Genomic DNA, 21,465 nt, shown 5'->3' on the forward strand with positions numbered 1-21,465 from the left:
GTAAGGAGTACTTTATATAAGTAGTTAGAGAGAGAACAAAGACAGATGCTGGATGGAAGGAAGACAGTGAAAAGAAGATGAGGAAAGCAGAAACCAGAGACAACAAACTGTAAATAAAATATATATTTTTATTTTTTTTGCTTTAGGATAAAGTAGTATTGTAGCTGTGTTAATGTTTATAATAGAACATGTAAACAAGGTAATCTTTTTATTGGACTAATTTTAATACATTTTGGCTAACTTTCGGAGAACAAAACCCCCTTCCTCAGGTCCGGATAGGATATTGTAACAGCACTATACTGTATTGACCCGAGGAAGGATGTTTTGGCCTCTGAAAGCTAAATGTATTAGTCCAATAAAATGGTATTATTTTATTTTCTATATTTGTTTTATTTCTATTTGTTAATTTGTAAAGTGGTGATTGGTACTTGTTAGTTTTTTCAAATTTACATCTGCTGTCTTTATGTTTTGCACAGTACTAGAGGACATTTTCTGTTTCTGTGGTGTTGCATTGTATGCAGAGTCTGGCATCTTGGGGGTTCAGTTTAATTTTTGTCTAAATAGAAAGTTTATTATTGCTTATTCTATAGTGGATTAGGGTGTATCTGTGTTTGTGAAAAAGACATGGCTTTCGGTTGGCATTGACTGTGCAAGATGGACAATCTATACTATTCTGTCTGGTTTTGTTTTATAGTAGGTGAATTGATGTTCTAGTGCTCACTGTAGTGTTTAAGATGCTTTCCTTTTCCTTGTGTGACTTGTAGAAATTACTGCTTTTGGTATGCTAGAATTGCTCTATAGGTCCTGAGTGTTTTGTATTCTCGGCATGCCTAGTACTAGATTTTGGAGGGGGGGTGTTAAAAAATGACCGGCCCCGGGTGTCAACTACCCTAGGTACGCCACTGGTAATTATGTACTTATGTACTAACTCCTAGATACCAACATGGTCACTACAATGAACACAGACATCCAACCTGCAGACAAACTCGCAAAATATTTTAATGAAAAAATCATAAACCTGCGCAACACGCTACCTCAAGTCAATACTGACAAAGAAAACTTCCTCAATGAGCTGGACCCAACCCCTGGTGAATACCCAGCTGACCGAACCTGGTCAAGCTTTGCCCCCCTGTTCGCCGAAACAGTTATCTGATATCCTCACCTTGATTGAGGAAAGCACCCTGCTGGTTTTTTACGTTTCAATCTCATGTCCTGCTTGGACTATTTATTTTGGTTTTTTGTTTCATGAATATCTTGGAGGTGTACCTGTGAACGTCAGATTCAGGACCCCTGAGGAAGGCCTGTTGGCTGAAACACGGACTGTGCAGGGTCCTATTAAACTTTTCTGGTGCTCTTACTTCCTTGTTTTTGGTCTGTTTTGGTTTATCTTCCGCCTTTTTTGTGTTTTGTTCTGTTTTCACGGGAGATTTGGACTTCTTTTTCGTGTGCTCGCCGAAACAGTTACCCAGGCGATTAAGAAGTTCTCCAACTCTCACTGCAGCTACCTATTGAAATTTGCCCCGGAACGCTTCATAACAGACCTCACATCACACCTAAACTACATACTACAACAAGGTCGCTTCCCCAAGGAAAATGGCAACATTCTACTCACCTCAATACCAAAAGACACTAGAAAAAACCAGATGATATCACCAACTACCGACAAGTGGCGTCCATCCCGTTGGCAGTCAAATTGATGGAAAGCATGGTAACCAAACAACTTAGGTCAACCTTAGAGATGGTCGTCCCCGTTTTTTGGCGATAATGGAAAGCGAGGACGGCCATCTCAGAAACGACCAAATCCAAGCCATTTGGTCATGGGAGGAGCCAGCATTTGTAGTGCACTGGTCCCACTAACTGAATGGAAAAAGCCCTAGAGAGATGGAACAGGTGGTAGTCATAGGGAAGAATAAGGAAATGGAGGAGATGCTGGACATGGAAATAGAATAGGGAGACAATGGAAATGCTGAACATGAGGAAAATAAACTGGACACAGTGGGATCTGCCATTTGCTGTTAGCTCATTTGCACATGATTTCCTTCCTAAGGAGGGGAAGTGATGGCAGTTGAGGATGTCCAAATGTGGATGCTTGTGAGAAGGACATCCATGCCTGCTATGCTTCCAACACCCCCTTTATTTATTTGGAGTTTGGATCACAAGTAGTAGCAGTGGGATTTGAACAGGCCACCTCTAGATTGTAAGACCAGTGCTCTAACCACTAGGCTACTCTGCCACTCCTCCATTCTACTCCACTCCCTTGAAATTTGGCCATCTCTTGGGGGGGGGGGGGGCAGTTGAGGACATCCAAAATGTTTGAAAGAAGGACGTCCACACCTTTGTTATGCCTCCGCTGACACACACATACTCCCCCCCCCCCACAGGGATGGCCAAATTTCAAGGGAGTGGAGTGGAGTGGAGCCGAGGAGTGGCAGAGTGGCCTAGTAGTTAGCACACTGGTCTTGCAATCCAGAGGTGTCCAGTTCAAATCCCACTGCTGCTACTTGTGATCCAAAACCTTAATAAATAAAAAGGGTGTTGGAGGCATAGCAAAGGCATGGATGCCCTTCTCACAGAAACATCCACATTTTAGACGTCCTCAACTGCCGTCGCAGGGACGGAGGCATAGCGAAGCACATACTCTAAAAAAAAAAAAAAAGACAAAAGTTTTTGAAGTTGTTTTTTCAGGGTGGGAGGTGGTTAGTGACCACTGGGGAAGTCAGGGGAGGTCATCCCCGATTCCCTCCGGTGGTCATCTGGTCAGTTCGGGCACCTTTTTGAGGCTTGGTCGTGAAAAAAATGGACCAAATAAAGTTGCCCAAGTGCTCGTCAGGGACGCCCTTCTTTTTTCCATTATCGGCCGAGGACGCCCATCTGTTAAACATGCCCCCATCCCGCCTTCTGTACACTGCCGACATGCCCCCTTGAACTTTGGTCATCCCCGTGATGGAAAGCAGTTGAGGACGCCCAAAATCGGCTTTTGATTATGCCGATTTGAGCAACCTTAGGAGAAGGACACCCATCTCCCGATTTGTGTCGGAAGATGGGAGCCCTTCTCCTTCAAAAATAAGCAGGATAGTAACATAGTAAATGACGGCAGATAAAGACCTGAACGGTCCATCCAGTCTGCCCAACACGACAAAGCAGTAGAATTTTATGGTTTATATGTTTCTTCAATGTAGCAGCCTTCATCGCACTTTTTACGCTGAATGATATATACCACATTGGAGGATGAGCATGTGAAAGATTCCTTAATGTTGAATATTTTTCCTTTGTGAATGATCGTGGGGTCCTGTGAGATATTTTGGCATAGTTTGCAGCTGGATATATTGCAAGGATGTGTGCCATTCTTTTCTTTTTGAGTCTGTGTTGGGAGCTTACTTCTAATTAGCTTGTGTTTTAAGTTGGGTGTCTGTCGGAAAGCCAGCACTGGTGGGGATGGGAATATCTCTTTCAGTAATTCATCCTTCTGGAGTAGAGGTTGTAGATCTCTTATGATTTTGTTTTTAATTTTTCCAGCTCTGGGTTGTATGTCACTATAAGGGGGATTCTGTCTGTGGCTTTTTTTTTCTTTGTACTGTGGCAGATTTTCCCTGGGTGTTTTGAGGGAGGAGGCAATATTCTTGAAGATTATTTTGGGGTTGTAGCCTTTCTGTTCGAAGGATGCAGTCAGGGTTTCGAGGTGTCTGTCTCTGTCCCCTGGGTCAGAGCAGATACGGTGGTATCTTGTGGCTTGGCTGTAAATAATGGATCTTTTTGTATGTGAAGGGTGGAAGCTGGAGTTGTGGAGGTAGCTGCATTTGTCTGTGGGTTTCTTGTATATGGATGTTTGTATATAGCCATCGCAGATTGTGGTGTCCAAAAAATTGACATTTTCTGGGGAGTAGTCAATTTTGTATATGATTGTAGGATGATATGTATTGAAGGAATTGTAAATTGTATTGAAGGAGTAAACAAACATGTGGTCAAAGGGGAGCCGGTTGATATTGTGTATCTGGATTTTCAAAAGGCGTTTGAGAAGGTACCTCATGAAAGGCTACAGAGGAAATTGGAGGGTCATGGGATAGGAGGAAATGTCCTATTGTGGATTAAAAACTGGTTGAAGGATAGGAAACAGAGAGTGGGGTTAAATGGGCAGTATTCACAAAGGAGAAGGGTAGTTAGTGGGGTTCCTCAGAGGTCTGTGCTAGGACCGCTGCTTTTTAATATATTTATAAATGATTTAGAGATGGGAGTAACTAGCGAGGTAATTAAATTTGCTGATAACACAAAGTTATTCAAAGTCATTAACTCACGACAGGATTGTGAAAAATTACAGAAGGACCTTACAAGACTGGGAGACTGGGCAGCTAGATGGCAGATGAAGTTTAATGTGAGCAAGTGCAAGGTGATGCATGTGGGGAAAAAAGAACCCGAATTATAGCTACATCATGCAAGGTTCCACGTTAGGAGTTACGGACCAAGAAAGGGATCTGGGTGTCGTCATCGATAATACACTGAAACCTTCTGCTCAGTGTGCTGCTGCGGCTCAGAAAGCGAATAGAATGTTGGGTATTATTAGGAAATGTATGGAAAACAGGTGTGAGGATGTTATAATGCCGTTATATCGCTCCATGGAGCGACCGCACCTTGAGTATTGTGTTCAATTCTGGTCGCCGCATCTCAAGAAAGATATAGTGGCATTGGAAAAGGTGCAGCGAAGGGTGACTAAAATGATAGCGGGGATGGGATGACTTCTCTAAAAAGAAAGACTAAGGAGGCTAGGGCTTTTCAACTTGGAGAATAGACGGCTGAGGGGAGACATGATAGAGGTATATAAAATAATGAGTGGAGTGGAACAGGTGGATGTGAAGCGTCTGTTGACGCTTTCCAAAAATACTAGGACTAGGGGGCATTCGATGAAACTACAGTGTAGTAAATTTAAAACAAATCGGATAAAATGTTTCTTCACCCAACGCATAATTAAACTCTGGAATTTGTTGCCGGAGAACGTGGTGAAGGTGATTAGCTTAGCAGAGTTTAAAAAGGGGTTAGACGGTTTCCTAAAGGAGAAGTCCATAAATCGCTACTAAATGGACTTGGGAAAAATCCACAATTCCAGGAATAACATGTATAGAATGTTTGTACGTTTGGGAAGCTTGCCAGGTGCCCTTGGCCTGGATTGGCCGCTGTCATGGACAGGATGCTGGGCTCGATGGCCCCTTGGTCTTTTCCCAGTGTGGCATTACTTATGTATTTATGTACTTAAAATTGTTTGAGTTTCTTCCCCCCCAATCCAAATCATAAAAATGTCATCGATGTACCGGTAGTATTTTAGGGGTTTGGTCTGGTAAGTATTCAGAAATGTCACTTCAAGCTCAGCCATAAAGAGGTTGGCATATTGGGGTGCTGTCCTGGTGCCCATCGCGGTGCCCATTATTTGTAGATAGATATCATTGTTAAAGTGGAAATAGTTGTGAGTTAAAATAAATTTGATTAGTTTTGTAATTGTTTCTGGTGAGTATTGATGGTCCAGTGTGGATGTTTTTAGGAATTTCTCACATGCAGCTATGCCATCTGCATGGGGAATGTTGCTGTATAGTGATTCTACATCCATCGTGACCAGAAGGGTGCTTGGTGGTAATTGCTTGATATTTTTCAATTTATTCAGAAAGTCTGTGGTGTCTTGTATGAAGTTGTTTGCTTTGTGCACGAGAGGTTTCAGAATTCCCTCTATGAGTCCAGATATTTCCTCCGTGAGTGTGCCAATACTCGATATGATTGGTCTGCCAGGGTTTCCAGGTTTGTGGATTTTGGGTAGCATGTAGAATGTGCCCAAAGCCGGCTGGTTTGGTATGAGTTTCTTCAGATGTGGCTGTACTTATTTAGGAAATGTTCTGATCAGGTCTTTCAGCTGTTTTGTATAATCCTGTGTAACATAATCGAACGCAAACGCCCATGTGTAAGAACGTCCATCTCCGAGAATGGGTCCGTGAAGGGGTGGGCCGAATCGTATTTTCGAAAAAGATGGACGTTTATCTTTAGTTTCGAAAATACGGTTTGTGCCAGGCAAATGCATTGGATGTGCACGTTTAGGAGATGTGGGCGTTTGTTTGAGCTGGGCGTTTTCATTTTTCAGCAATAATCGAAACCGAAGCGTCCCAGCTCAAAACCCACCAAATCCAAGGCTTTGGCTCGTGGGAGGGGCCAGGATTCGTACTGCACTGGTCCCCCTCACATGCCAGAACACCAACCGGGCACCCTAGGGGGCACTTTTATAAAATAGGAAAAAACATTAAATTACCTCCCAGGTGCATAGCTCCTTTACCTTGGGTGCTGAGACCCCCAAATCCCCCCCCAAAACCCACTCCCCACAACTCAACACCATTACCATAGCACTTAATGGTGAAGGGGGGCACCTACATGTGGGTACAGTGGGTTTTAGGGGGGTTAGAGGGCTCCCATTTACCACCACAAGTGGTACAGGTAGGGGGGGATGGGCCTGGGTCTGCCTGCCTGAAGTGCACTGCATTACCCACTAAAAGGGCTCCAGGGACAGGACTTGTTGCTGCTGTATAACCTTGGCACAGCAGTTCACACCGTAAGACTAATCTCACTGAAAACGTCCTTTATTTCAATAACTGCGTTTACTCACAGTTAACTGCAGATCAGAGGTTGTGCCCCACTGGCAACGAGTCTCCCTGGTACTAAGATTAGCAGTAGCTCAGAGCTGGCAGAATGGTGTACAATGCCCTCTTTCAGCAACATTCTAGGTAAGAACTAAGTTCTGTAACATGGCTAACACACGAAAGGGATCTAAAACGGACTTACAAAAATGGCCACTACCTCGTGGACTACCGGATACAAAACAGGGCACACTCTGACCCAGTAGGCAGGGGGAAAAGCACCATGGGAGAAGAGCCTACCAACTACCAACATCGTGAGACTGTAACACAAGCTAGTGAAATCACGGAGCCCAATACCCTACACCCACCACAATGCAATGCTGATGTGACCCTGCACTGCACCCGAGAGCCACATCTGACCCAGGGAAAGGCTGTGAGAGGATCGAAGACATTCTGCTGTCATGGAGGTGGGTACGGAATTTGAGGGTGGCATAAAGGCTGGGAAATAAGATTTTTGCAAGTGGGTTTGTTTTGGTGGGAGGGGGTTAGTGACCACTGGGGGAGTCAGGGGAGGTGATTCCCGATTCCCTCCGGTGGTCATCTGGTCATTTTGGGACCTGTTCGTGAGAAAAAAGGGTCCAAAAAAAAGTGTCCTAAATTCTCGCTAAAAACACCTTTCTTTTTACCATTATCGGCCGAGCACGCCCATCTCTGCTCGGCTGATAACCACACCCCAGTCCCACCTTCACCACGCCTCCGACACGCCCCCGTCAACTTTATTCGTTACTGCGACGGAGTGCAGTTGAAGACGACCAAAATCGGCTTTCGATTATACAGTACCAATTTGGCCGCACACGGGAAACGGACGCCCATCTCCTGAACATGGGCATTTTTCTCCTTTCGAAAATAAGCAGGATAGTAACATAGTAGATGACAGCAGAAAAAGACCTGCATGGTCCATCCAGTCTGCCCAACAAGATAAACTCATATGTGCTACTTTTTGTGTATACCCTACCTTGATTTGTACCTGTCCTCTTCAGGGCACAGACCGTATAAGTCTGCCCAGCACTATCCCCGCCTCCCAACCACCAGCCCCGCCTCCCACCACCGGCTCTGGCACAGACCGTATAAGTCTTCCCAGCACTATCCCCACCTCCCAACCACCAGCCCTGCCTCCCACCACCAGCTCTGCCACCCACTCTCGGCTAAGCTCCTGAGGATCCATTCCTTCTGAACAGGATTCCTTTATGTTTATCCCACGCATATTTGAATTCCGTTACCGTTTTCTTTTCCACCACCTCCCGCGGGAGGGCATTCCAAGTCAGTTGCTCTACAGATTTGGAGGAAGGAGGAAGTGCTGCCGGAGGCTCTGCAGGTCTCCGGGGGGAAGGGAGTGAGGCCTAGCTTCTTCCCCAGAAATGAGGAAGGTCTCTGGGGAGCGGTTCCCTGGAAAGTCCCAGGCCATGGGGCCTACTGGGGCCAGGACCCAGAGGGCCCAGAGGAGTGGCTCCCTTTCTGGATTGACTCTAGAGAGGAGGAAAAAGGAGTCCTGTGGACCACAAAAAGCAGAGGTCCATGGGTGGAAGCCGGATCATTACCCTCTCCACAACCCAGCCGTGAGCGTGAAGAACGTGTGGGGGGGAGGAAGACGGTAGAGGCCCCGGGAGGACACTTTAAGGGGATGGCTGGAGAGGAGGTTATGGAGGTGAGCCAGGAGCCTCTGCCGGTTTCTGACCAGGCAGAGAGCGAGGATGGCTGGTCGGAGGAGGAAGAAGAGGAGGTTAAGGTGGAAAGCGGTGACCCAGAAGACCTGGCCAGAGGCGTGGTGGACAGGGTCAGGAAAATCAAGGCCCTGGAGAAGGAGTGTGCTGAGCTGGGGAAGAGACTAAAACTGGCAAAAGCCATGAGCAAATTAGCCCCAGTAGAGCACAGGAGGACATATAAGAAGAAGGAAGGGCGCTTGGAGGTGCAGATCCAGAAGAAGGAAACCATATTAGTAGCACTAAAAAAAGGCAGAGACAATCCTTTGAGAGAACTTTATTGCAACCAGGAGAGGATGGCAGCAACACAGTTTAAGCAGACATCAGAGTATGCCTCAGCAGAGCTGGTGAAACGCCAGCCTGTGGGAGAAGAATTACCAGGAACCAGCAGTCAAAAGAAAACCTTAAAATTTATGAAAGACTTGGCAAGCCAGCCAGTAGTACTCACAGTGCAGGAAGGTTCCAGAGCCAAGGGCTGTGGGCTGGATGCTGGTGTCTCTTTAGAGTCTGCTTCACAACCTGGGGAGAAAGACATAGGAAAGAAAACATCAGTGAAACAGTTTGACATCATTGAAACAGAGAGAGGTTGCAGTCTGTTTTCTAAACAGATTATGGCAGAAGCTGGGTGTGATGAGGACAGCTTACCTGGGGAAAGACAGAAGGAGAAGACAGAGGACTCAGTTGCTGCAGAGCTCAAAGGCAGACAGGACTCAGAAAGGCTGACTCAGGTGCCAGCAGTGAGCCTGATTGTAGAAAACGTTTTTCTTCATCAAGCAGAGAGTACAGCTGTGCAGCTTGAACCTGAGCAGGGTTGCCATATAAAAAAAAAAATTCCCACCCAAAACAGCCCAAAACCCGGCCAAAAACCGCACACACCCCACCCCCGACGTCATCACCCCGCCCCTTCTGTCATCACCCCACCCCCGCCGTCATCAACCCCGCCCCTTCCGTCATCACCCCCGCCCCCGCCGTCATCACCCCCGCCCCCGCTGTCATCGCCCCGCCCAATATGTCGGCAAACCCCGCCCAAAACGTCATAAACCCCGCCTCTGTCACCATTAGCCCCACCCCCGCCGGCCGAAAAAACGCCCCAAAACCCGCCCAAAAAACCGCAACCCGCCGCGGGCAAAAGTTTCCCGCGGCAGGTTGCGGAAAACCGCCCAATTGGGCAGGAAAACCGCCCATCTGGCAATCCTGAACCTGAGGAATCCTGCCTTGGAGGGGAAGATGGACAGGAGGTTTGGTCCAATCAGGAAGCAGAGAGGGGAGTAGCCGGCTTAAAGCCTAGCTTGAGCCACACGCGAGACCTGCTTTTTTTCCAGAGCACAGAGCCAGGAGAAGGTGCAGAACATTGGGCGGCAGCAGCAGCAGACCTCCACTTCTTCAGACCTGGTACAGATGGTCCAGGGGACTTTGGTTAACGAGAACTCTGGGGAAGGTTTAGGGCAGGGTTTGCAGGAGAAGGTTGGTTTAACTAATAATGCTGTGTAGGGGAAGGTTTGTTTAGCTAATAATGTGGTGCAGGGGAAGGTTGGTTTAACCAATAATGTTGTGCAGGGGAAGGTTGGTTTAACTAATAATGTTGTACAGGGGACTGTTGGTTTCACTAACAATGTTGTGCAGGAGGCTGTAACAATAAGTCAGGTTCGGGATGAAGGGGCTGGGGGGAACGGGGGCATGGAGAAGCCAGTAGGGGAGGGGGAAGCGGAGAAGGGGAAGGGGGGACCAGCAGGGGAGGGGGGAAGGAAGGAGAGGGCAAGATGGGCAGAGGGATATGGATGCAAGGAGCGGACTGTGGGAGCAAGGGGGTAAATCCCTTGCGGCAGTGGCGGGAGGAGGGAGGGGGAGGGGGGTCTTCGGGTAATAGGGGGGAGGAGGGGGTTTGGGAGGGGGGGAGAGGCCGGGGGCAGGTGCCCAGGAGAAGGAATGTAGTACAAATCAGATGGGTGGGGGAGGGGGCGATACCATCCAGAGATGTGGTCTTGTGGTTAGTGTTGGGGTTGGGCTTTATCCCAGAGGACCTCTATGCGTGCATTCACCCAGTAAACCTACCAGAATATGATGTGAGTTTTTTGACGCAAAGAGGAATGGAGGTCTTCTGGGAGAGGTTTGAATGGGTACGGGGGAAGGGGGAGTGGAAAAATTATAGGGTGGTTCCTATCAGCAGACCAGATTTGGTGCAGGTGACCTTGCTGGTTAGAAATGAGTCTATTTCAGGGGTGGACCTGGCATTTTGGTTACAACGGTATGCGGAATTACAAACCCCACTGGCTAAACTCCCAGATCCCAGTAGAGTATGGGCAGGGGGGTGGGGGGCTTTGGTCAGGCTAAAGCAGGTAGGGCAGGTAGTCCAGCACATTCCCTCAGCGTCTTTTATAGGGAGAGACCGCATTCTGTGCTTCTATAAGGGGCAGCCACGTCAGTGCTTTAGGTGCGGGTCCTTTCGGCACTTCAGCATGTCCTGCCCGGTACTGCAGTGTGCCAAATGTGGAGGTAAGTACCACGCCACAGAGAATTGTACCTTCATAAGATGCAACCTCTGTGGGGGTTTGGGGCATGCATTTTGGGACTGTCCAGAAGCTTTCCATAATGGGGGAGGGGAAGGTACTACAGTTCAGGAGGAGGGGGAGGGGGGAGGGCAGTCAGGGTACAGGGAAACAGGGGAAGGGAGGCAGGGTAGAGGGGAGGAGGAGGCGTAGGTTCTAGAGGGGGGAGGGAGTACAGGTGGGAGGTAAGGGGCAGGAGGAGGAGGGAGACGGGGAATGGGAGCAGGTCGTAAAAAAAAAGAAAGTACAGGGGAAGGGTCTGAAGAAACAGGTTTGTTTGGGTAGGGAGGTAGATCAAAGGCTAGAGGTGGGGAATCGGTTTCAAGGTTTGGAAGTGGAAGAGAGGGGGGAGGAGATGGAAGAGGAGGGAAGAAGGGATAGGGGAGGGGTGCAGGAGGGGGGTGGTCGCAAGAGGAGATCAGGGGGTGAGCCAGGGGAAGGGGTGAGGGGTGAGGGGAAGGGGTGAGGGGGAAGAAGAAAGGGGGGAGGATTCGGGAGGAAGGGGGTCTTCAGGAGGAAGGAGGGGGGAGTGGAAAGCAGGAGGGAAGAAGAGGGGGGCAAGGGGGAGTGGAAGGGAGAAGGAGAAATGCGGAAATCCGAAAGGAGTGAGGGTTTCCAAGACCAAGTTCCGGGTGAAGAGGTGGTGGTAGAGGAAGTAGAGGAGGAGGGGGTGCGGGGAGGGGGGGAGGGAGACCAGGGGGGGTTGAGGGTGTCACAGGGGGAAGGGGGTGGGGGAGAAGTTAAGAAGAAACAGGGGAGGAAGAAAGGAAGGGGGGAGGGGGAGGACAGGAGGGGGAATTTGGATTAGGAGTTCGGGATTGGGCGGAGGAAGAAATGGACAAGGACAATGGGGGGCAGGCGGCGGAGTATGAGTTGGGACAGAGGGCAGTGGGACAGGAGGGGGCGGTGCAGAGGAGAGATAACCCTTAATGATGGCAGGAGTCCTGTTACTATTTGCCACTATCAATGTGGCAAGTGTTGCCTCCCAGTGGGCGCAAGTTTTGGCCTTTGATGGCCTCTCAAAAATATCTGCAGATTGTTTTTTGCTCCAGGAAACAAGGTTGCAGACACTGGAAGCAGTCAGGCGAGCGAAGCAGGCCTGGATATGGGGGCCTTCCATTTGGGGGTTGGCAGGGGAAAGGTATGGGGGAGTAGGAATTCTGTTCACAACGCATAAGGTAGTAATACAGCGGGTGGTGGAATTAGGAATCGGGAGGTGCTTGGTGGTGGATGCTTTGTTGCATGGGGTTGCAGTACGGATAGTTAATATTTATGGGCCACTGAGTAAAAAGGGGCGCACTCTTTTGTTTGGGAAAATTAAGCCATACCTTTATACATTTCGGCAGGTGGTATGGGGAGGAGTTTTTAATACTATTCTGAGGAAGCAGGATAGTGGGGGAAAGGTAGCACGGGTAGGATATGATGGGGTGCGTCTGGCGGGTATCATGAAGGGAGCGGGTTTGGTAAATGTGCATTTGGAACACTTAGCGGATAGGGAGGGCTTTACATTCACAAGGGGGGTTTGCAGAAGTAGAATAGATAGGTTTTTAGTACGGGAGGGGGCCTGTGGGCAAGGGCCGCGGTTGGTGGAGGTGGACTTTTCCGACCACAAGTTAGTGCTGATCGCAGTAGGAGGTCCGGCGGGTCTTCGACCGGGACGGGGTCTGTGGAGACTTAATCTGAGGTGGCTGACGGAGGAGCAGGTACAGAAGGAATATCAAGACTTTGTTGAAGATCAGTTATCAATACAAGGTCTCTTCTCCTCGCCAGGGGAATGGTGGGAGGTGGTGAAACGGCGTATAAGGTTTTTTTTCATACAGCAGGCAAGACGGAAGGGAAGGGAGCTGACCAGGTTAGGAATGGCGCTAAAAAAACGAAGGGATTATTTGATTTCTCGAGGAGGGAGAAGAGAGGATATAGAGGCGTTACAAACAGAGTTAGAAAAGGTACAGTATAATAGGTATTCCTCTTTGATGTACGAGAGGAATTTTGGGAAGTTGTTCAGCCCAGATCCTTTCGCGTGCTGTAAGGAGAGATGGGAGCGTAGGGTGGTGGGCAGTTTGCAGGACACAACAGGGGGGGTTTGGGATTCAAGGGAAGGGATTTTGAGGGTGGTGGGGGAGCATTTTGAGAATTTTTTTTCAGACCAGCGGTTAGATAAGGATAGGATCTGGAAATATATAAAGGACACTCCGGGGTTGGGAAAATGGGGGGCCCATCTTCAGGTCCTGGAGCAACCCTGGACATTGCAGGACATAGAGGAGGCCATTGGGGCCTTTCGAAGAAGGACATCACTGGGGCCGGACGGGCTCCCGGCACAGTTTTACCAGACCTTCAAACATTTGGTAGCTCCAATTTTGTTAGATCTCTGGGAGGTAGCACGGCAGAAGGGTTCTTTGCCAGCGTCTTTGGGAGAATCAGCTTTGGTTCTTCTCAGTAAAGGGAAAGTTCCAGGGTTCCTGGCTAACTGGCGGCCCATAGCATTGCTGAACAGTGATAGGAAATATTTTGCCCACATGCTTTTAAAGCGGATGAGGCAGGTGTCTGGGGAAGTGCTGGCACCCTCGCAAGGTTGTGGGGTTCCGGGTAGGGGAGTACTGGAGGCAGCAGCATGGGTTCGGGAAGGTTTGGAGCGTAGCCGGGTAGACGGGGAAGGGAGATTGATGGTTGCTCTAGACCAAGAAAAAGCATTTGACAGGGTGCAGTGGGATTTTCTCTGGGGGGTCTTAATTCACTATGGGTTTTCGAGGGGATGGGTGGCACAGATTCGTCTGTTATATACCAGTGTTCGATGTTTTCCTTTGGTGAACGGATGGAAAGGCAAGGGGTTCGAGGTTACGGCAGGGGTTCGACAGGGGTGTCCCTTGAGCCCTTTGCTGTACGCGTTTGCGATCGATCCGTTTGTAAGGCTTTTGGAGCAGGGTGGGGACGCGGGACTTGGAGGGGTGGAGGTGAGCATGGGGAAGAATTTATGGGTAGTAGCATACGCAGATGATATCACGGTGTGGGTGGCGGATTAGAGAGAAGGGGAAAAGTTAAAGGAGATGATTTCACAATATTCACGGGTGTCAGGGTCACAGGTGAATCACAAAAAAAGTACTAGTCTGTGGGTGGGACCAGCAGGGTCAAAATTTGAATTGGGGGGAGCATTTCCACATTCGGTAGAGAAGATGCGGATTTTGGGGGGTACAGTTTCTTTTGGGGGATTATGCGACATTTAATTGGGATCACAGAATTCAGGAGGCTAGGGCAAAGGTGGACCGGTGGAAGGGCTGGAAGATGCAGATGGCGGACTGGGTTCAGCTGATTAAATCCCACGTGGTGCCCATTTTTTAATTTTTAAGTTATATTTGTTTGTTGCCTGAGCACTGTTACGCCGCACTCTATAGTGTGTTTTTTCAGTTATTGTGGGGTAATCGGTTGAATCCGGTCAAGCGGAATATCACATACCTGCCCAGGAAAGAAGGAGGAGTAGGGATGGTAAATCCTGTGCTGTTTTTCAGCTCCATTTTCATTCAATTTAATCTGGGACGGGCAGTGGGTCGTGACCCGCCAGGGTGGGCTTTAAGCGTTCTCCAGTGGTGGGAGAAATTTTGGGTTCCATGGCTGCGTGGGGGGAGAGTGGTGGCCTTACGGGCTGGGGCTCCGGTTGGGGTAGGTTATTATAGGACCTTGGCGAAGTTAGTAAGGCTGTGGGGAATTCTATTGGAGGAAATAAAAGCTGGGAAGAGGGGGGTGTGGGTAGATAGGGTGCGTGCCCAGAGGTTTTCATCTCCGTTAGTGCTTAGGGATGCACCTGGGCCTGTATGCGGCAGGGCCTGCGGTTTGTGACTTCGGAAAGGATCCCACATAAGTATAGGGATATCGTGTGGCTGTCCTTTCATGGAAAACTCTATGTACGAGGCAATTTAAAATACAGAAAGGTGCACAAACAGGACTGTCCGAGGGGAGAATGTGTAGGACAGGAGGAAACGATGGACCATTTTTTGAGGTCCTGCCCTTTCTCAGTGGCAGTAGGCGACAGAGTGGCCTCCTTGTTGAATATACCTACATTCCAGCAGTATACTTATGCTGACTGGGTGTATGGGAGGATACAAGGACATGGGCAGTTGGAGCCGGTGACGGGGTTTGTGATTTCGGTTATCATCAGGTTTCACCTCTGGATGGCGCGCTGCGGGGTCTCCTTGCACCAGGAATATAGGTCTGTGGAGAGGGTTAGCTGGGATGTGGTCAGGGCAGTTCAGGAGGTGACAAGATGGGAACGGGTGGGGGTGGGGGTCGGTACTACTTCCCGCTGGTGGAAGCATGTTTGGCTAAAACCGCCATAAATAATTTGTTTTCGTGGGGTCTGGTTTTATTTGGGTTTGGGGTGGGGGGGGAAGGGATTGGGTGGTTTTTTGAATTTGTACATATGTTGATACTCTCTGCTGTATTTTTGATATTACTGTTATTGTTCTTGTTTTCCGTTTTTATCAATAAAAGAGTTCTCCAAGCATCCACTACTCTCTCCGTGAAAAAATACTTCCTGACATTTTTCTTGAGTCTGCCCCCCTTCAATCTCATTTCATGTCCTCTCGTTCTACCGCCTTCGCATCTCCGGAAAAGGTTCGTTTGCGGATTAATACCTTTCAAATATTTGAACGTCTGTATCATATCACCCCTGTTTCTCCTTTCCTCCAGAGTATACATGTTTAGGTCCGCAAGTCTCTTCTCATACGTCTTGTAACGCAAATCCCATACCATTCTCGTAGCTTTTTTTCAGAAATACTTTGAACGTTTGTCTATGTGGGATCTGTGTGGGATCCTCACTTAGTTTCCTGTAGTATGTATTGTCTAAGAGCTGTCTGTGCCCTTCTTTAATGTATTTTTTTGTGTCCATAATTACCACTGAGCCACCTTTGCGGGTTTGATGGTGAAGTGTTGGTTAGTTTGCAGAGTTCTTATGGCCACTCTTTCTGGTGGAGTAAGATTATACACAATTCTCTTTTGTTTGTTGGAAAGCTGTGATTTTACTCTATGCCTGAAGCTTTCTATGTAGTTGTCCAGTTTGTAGTTTTGTCCATACTGTGGGGTGAAATAAGTGTTCTTTTGTTTAAAACTGTATTCCAGTCTGTTGGGGGTCCCTTTGTTGTGGAAATGTGCCTCCAAATAGCACCTCTCTCTTTCTCTTTCTGTATCTCTCTTCCCCATTCAAATTCTATCTCTGTGTCTGGCTTTCTGGCTTCCCTATCCAGCTTCTCTCTCTCTCTCTCTCTCTCTCTCTCTCTCTGTGCCTCTGTCTCTCTTCCCTATCCAGTGTCTCTCTTACGCTCTCTATGTCTGTATCTGTCTACTCCATCTGGATTATTGTAGTTCTCTGAATGTTGGCATCAATTAGGTTTTTTTAAAAAGGCACCAATTGTTGCAGAATTGTGCAGCAAGATTAATTTTTGGTTGCATGAAATTTGACCATGTGACTTCATTGCTTATTTGTTGGTTGCCTATTGATGCAAGATTGGATTTTAAGATGGTCTGTTTAGTCCATAAAATTTGTTATGGCTGTAGTCCATCAGACCACATTAATATAGTCCAGTATCTATCATTAAATCGGCCTACTTGTAGACAACGTTCTTTAAACTTAGCCCTTCCTTCAGCAAATAAGATTCGTTATAAATGTTTTTCTGATGTTAAATTATGGAATTCCATCCCTACGCAACTTCGGGATATCTCAGATTATAATTTGTTTAGGAAGACTTTGAAAAAAAAATTTTTTCAGAAATACTTTGAACGTTTGTCTATGTTCTGATCATTCATTGTAACCCGCTACGATTCCTTGAGGGAAATTAGTGGGATAGAAAAGCTGGACTAGAATAGAATAGAATGTGGATTCTCCGCAGTCAGTTTTTTCTTGTCTCTGATCTCTTTCAAAATTCTGGGGAGGTGCCATTTTTTTCAGGTGGTCACTTAGGGAAAACATAATTAGAAAGTGGTTTGTTTCAGGTGGTCACTTAGGGAAAACATAATTAGAAAGTGGTTTGTTTTAGTTTAGTGTTCTGACTCTGGGTAGCTAGGCACCAGTGGTGTGCTGGAGCCGGCTCGCACCGGCTCGCAAGAGCCGGCTGTTAAATTTTCTTCCGGCTTGCGAGCCGGTTGTTGAAAATAGCGAGCCGGCTCTGGCTCTCCGCCCTCCCTCCTCCCTCCCTCCCTCCCTCCAGATCCGCCTCACCGCCCGCTTGTTTTTTGAATTCTTCGGGCCGCTTCCAGCGCTGACTGTCCTCCCTCCCTTGCTGATTTGCTCTTTAAAAATGGCCGCCGAGACTTCCAGAGGCGGCCTCGCGAGACTTCGGCTGAAGTCTCGGCGGCCATTTTGAAGCGCGAATCGGCAAGGGAGGACAGTCGGCGACTCGGCGCTGGAAGCGAAGAATTTAAAAAACAAGCGGGCGGTGAGGGACCGGATCGGGAGGGAGGGAGGGAGGGAGGAGAAGAATTCACAAAACAACTCAGGAGGGGGTGGCAGGGGGGAAAAGAGAGTCACTGCTGGGCATGGGTGGATGGAGGGGGTCGCTGGGTATGGGTGCATGAAGGGAAGGGGAGAGGAGGGTACACTGCTGGACATGGGTGCATGCAGGGCAGGGGAAAGGAGGGTCACTGCTGGACATGGGTGCATGCAGGGGAGAGGAGGGTCACTGCTGGACATCTGGGTGCATGCAGGGCAGGGCAGAGGAGGGTCGCTGGGTATGGGTGCATGCAGGGCAGGGGAGAGGAGGGTCACTGCTGGACATGGGTGCATGCAGGGGAGAGAAGGGTCACTGCTGGACATCTGGGTGCATGCAGGGCAGGGCAGAGGAGGGTCGCTGGGTATGGGTGCATGCAGGGCAGGGGTCACTGCTGGACATGGGTGCATGCAGGGCAGGGGAGAGGAGGGTACACTGCTGGACATGGGTGCATGCAGGGCAGGCGAAAGGAGGGTCACTGCTGGACATGGGTGCATGCAGGGGAGAGAAGGGTCACTGCTGGACATCTGGGTGCATGCAGGGCAGGGCAGAGGAGGGTCGCTGGGTATGGGTGCAAGCAGGGCAGGGGAGAGGAGGGTCACTGCTGGACATGGGTGCATGCAGGGCAGGGGAGAGGAGGGTACACTGCTGGACATGGGTGCATGCAGGGCAGAGGAAAGGAGGGTCACTGCTGCACATGGGTGCATGCAGGGGAGAGGAGGGTCACTGCTAGACATCTGGGTGCATGCAGGGCAGGGCAGAGGAGGGTCGCTGGGTATGGGTGCATGCAGGGCAGGGGAGAGGAGGGGAGAGAGAAGAAATGCTGGACATGGATGGAGGCGAGAGAAAAGTGAGGAAGGAGATGAGATGAGGGAAAAGGAAGAGAGGAGTAAAACTGCACATGGATGAAGAAAATAGGCAGAAGCTGAGGACCAGAAATGAAGAAGAAAGGAGGAAAGAAATAAATGGAAAGGAAGCCCTGGAAACGGAGTTAAGAGGACAGATTGCAGCAGAATCGGATACTGGGCCAGCATGATCAGAAAAACAGTCACCAGACAACAAAGGTAGAAAAAAAATCATTTTATTTTCATTTCATTATAGTGTTTGGAATATGTTCACTTTGAGAATCAGGTGCTCAACATTAAAAGTTTATATTTATTTACTTATTTATGGCATTTTATCCCACATTAAACATGAATTAGATTGGAACCTGGGATCATTTAATTTTTTTTCCTGGAGAGAGTAATGCATTGCCCCCTCCCCCGCTATAGCCAGCTCTGCAATTTTGGGGGGGGGGGGGGGGCACAGAGGTGGACCGGGGGGGGGGGGCGCAGTGGTGGACCGGGGAGAGAGCCTGTTGTTAAAAATTTACCAGCACACCACTGCTAGGCACTGAACACTCACACCATTGAGTTGTTGTTTGCAAATGGTCCAGGCACCCAACATCATCACATGAGGACACACACAACTGTTTTGAGTTCCTGCCACAGCATACCTAGTTCCATCGACACAGCACTCAGAATACATGCTTTACCACATTTGTTTCTCCACAGATTCTCCTTAACATTCTGTAAGGAGAGATTGTGCCTAGCACATTGGGTGATATCAACCCCCAGGCTTATCTGGCTAGGGATTGATATCAAACACACCATATTTAAATACTTGGAGTCACAATCGACCGCAGCCTGCAAATAGGTGGGAAAATGTGGGATACAAGGGAAATATTTCGCAGCCTGGTACAATCAATGGTGCTAACGGGCTTATTTTCGAAAGTGATTGCCGGCCATCTTCTGACATAAATCGGGAGATGGCCGGCGATCTCTCAAAAGCGGCGAAATTGGTATAATCGAAAGCTGCTTTTTTGACACCATCGCTGCTTTCCCGTGGCCAAGATGGTGAAAGTTCAAGGGGGCGTGTCAGCGGTGTAGCGAAGGCAGGACATGGGAGGGCATGGGCGTGGCTACCAGATGGCCGGCTTTTGCGGATAATGGGAAAAAAAGCGGCGTTAATCAGTATTTCGCCGGGTTTACTTGGTCCTTTTATTTTCACAACCAAGCCTCAAAAAGGTGCTCCAACTCACCAGATGACCACCGGAGGGAATGGGGGATGACCTCCCCGTACTCCCCCAGTGGTCACCAACCCCCTCCCACACTAATAAAATAAAAATCTTTTTTGCCAGCCTGTATGCCAGCCTCAAATGTCATAACCAGCTCCCTGACAGCAGTATGCAGGTCCCTGGAACAGTTTTTGTTGGTTGCAGTGGACTTCAGGAAGGCGGACCCAGGTCCATCTCCCCCCTACCTGTTACACTTGTGGTGGTAAGTTTTGAGCCCTCCAAACCCCCCCAAAACCCACTGTACCCACATGTAGGTGCCCCCCTTCACCCATAAGGACTATGGTAGTGGTGTAGAGTTGTGGGGAGTGGGTTTTGGGGGGGATTTGGGGGGCTCAGCACCCAAGGTAAGGGAGCTATGCACCTGGGAGGTATTTGTATATATTTTTTAAAATTTTTAGAAGTGCCCCCTAGGGTGCCCGGTTGGTGTCCTGGCATGTGAGGGGGACCAGTCCACTACAAATGCTAGCTCCTCCCATGACCAAATGCCTTGGATTTCGCCGGGTTTGAGATCGCCAGCATTTTTTTCCATTATCGCTGAAAAACAAAACCAGCCATCTCAAACCCGGCGAACTCTGGCATTTGGCCGGGCCAAACCGTATTATCGAAAGAAAAGATGGCCGGCCATCTTTTTCGATAATACGGTTTGGCCAGCTGTTTGCGGCGCCGCAAAAATAGATCACTGGCAATCTATTTCACCAGCGCCGTTCGATTATTCCCCTCCATGTCACCTAGATTACTGCTATGCACTCTATGCTGGATGTAAAGAACAAATCATCAAAAAGCTCCAAACAGCCCAAAACACAGCAGCCAGACTCATATTTGGAAAAACGAAATTCGAAAGTGCCTAACCCCTAAGAGAAAAATTACACTGGCTCCCACTGTTATGATTGGGGATGTGTGAGCCCTTGTGCCCCAACTGAGCACGGCGAGGATGGAGTGCCACCGCATTCGGTTAGGCAGCCAGAAAACCCCTAGCTGCACCTGCACTTAGCCACTGTTCCCCAGGAGTTGAGCCCCTGGGTTCAAGCGGCCGGCAGGACTTCCGGAACCGGCGGGGTTGCATGACCACTGACCAGGCAGGTGGGCAAACAAACACAGTCCAGGAGCCCATAAACAGCAGAGCAAAGAATAGTCAAAGGACAGTCCAAGGTCAAGGCAGGCAGCAACACAACGCGTAGTCCAGGAACAAACCAAGGTCAGGAACACCGGAACACAGGAACCGAAGACAAGAAGCACCGGCATGGATCCCAAACACAATTGAGGCCGAAGCAATGAAGGACTGGAGGCAGGGCTTTAAATAATGTAGGAATCAATCTCAAACATGTGCAGCTGATCCAAGATGGCTGCCCCATCAGCAGAGATGCCCTACGTCCAAATATGGGCTTCCTTCCTGAAGCTAACCAACCCCAAGATGGCTGCCACAACCCGGGATGCCCATCCCAAGATGGCTGACCTATCCTGGAGATACCACAACAAAGATGTCCGGCTATCTCCGCCAGACCGCGCCTTGCCGGTGATTCAGCCGTGCAGGCCTAGAGCCAGGTGAGGAACGTAACAGTACCCCCCCAGGAAGCCTCCCCCTTCTCCCTGGCCCGGGCCGAGTAGGATGAAGAGAATGGAACTCACGGACCAGGTCTGGAGCATGGACGTTAGTGGCTGGCTCCCAGGAGTTGTCTTCTGGTCCGAAGTTTTTCCAGGACAGAAGGTAGAACAACTTTCCTTCACGCATCTTTGAATCCAGGATGCGGTCCACCTCATACCCGGGATCTGGATCACTCTCGAGCACAACCATCTTCTTGGGTTCAGGATGCCACTTGGACCTGCGGAAAGGCTTTAGGAGGAACACATGGAAGGCATTGTGCACCCGGAGTTGGCCTGGTAGGTGCAACCGGTAAGTCACTGCTCCTATCCTGGAGCATACCGCAAAGGGTCCAATGAACCGTGGAGCAAACTTGAGCGATGGAAGTC

The 21,465-nt window shown here is 49.0% G+C and overlaps 1 protein-coding gene across 3 annotated transcripts in view; it reads left to right on the forward strand.

Annotated features, from left to right (window-relative positions):
- Nucleotides 1-21,465, forward strand: part of SLC23A1 (solute carrier family 23 member 1) — a 329,954-nt gene that overhangs the window by 266,508 nt on the left and 41,981 nt on the right. The window lies entirely within an intron of this gene.

This window comes from Microcaecilia unicolor, chromosome 8 (assembly GCF_901765095.1).
Source record: "Microcaecilia unicolor chromosome 8, aMicUni1.1, whole genome shotgun sequence".
Taxonomy (NCBI): domain Eukaryota; kingdom Metazoa; phylum Chordata; class Amphibia; order Gymnophiona; family Siphonopidae; genus Microcaecilia; species Microcaecilia unicolor.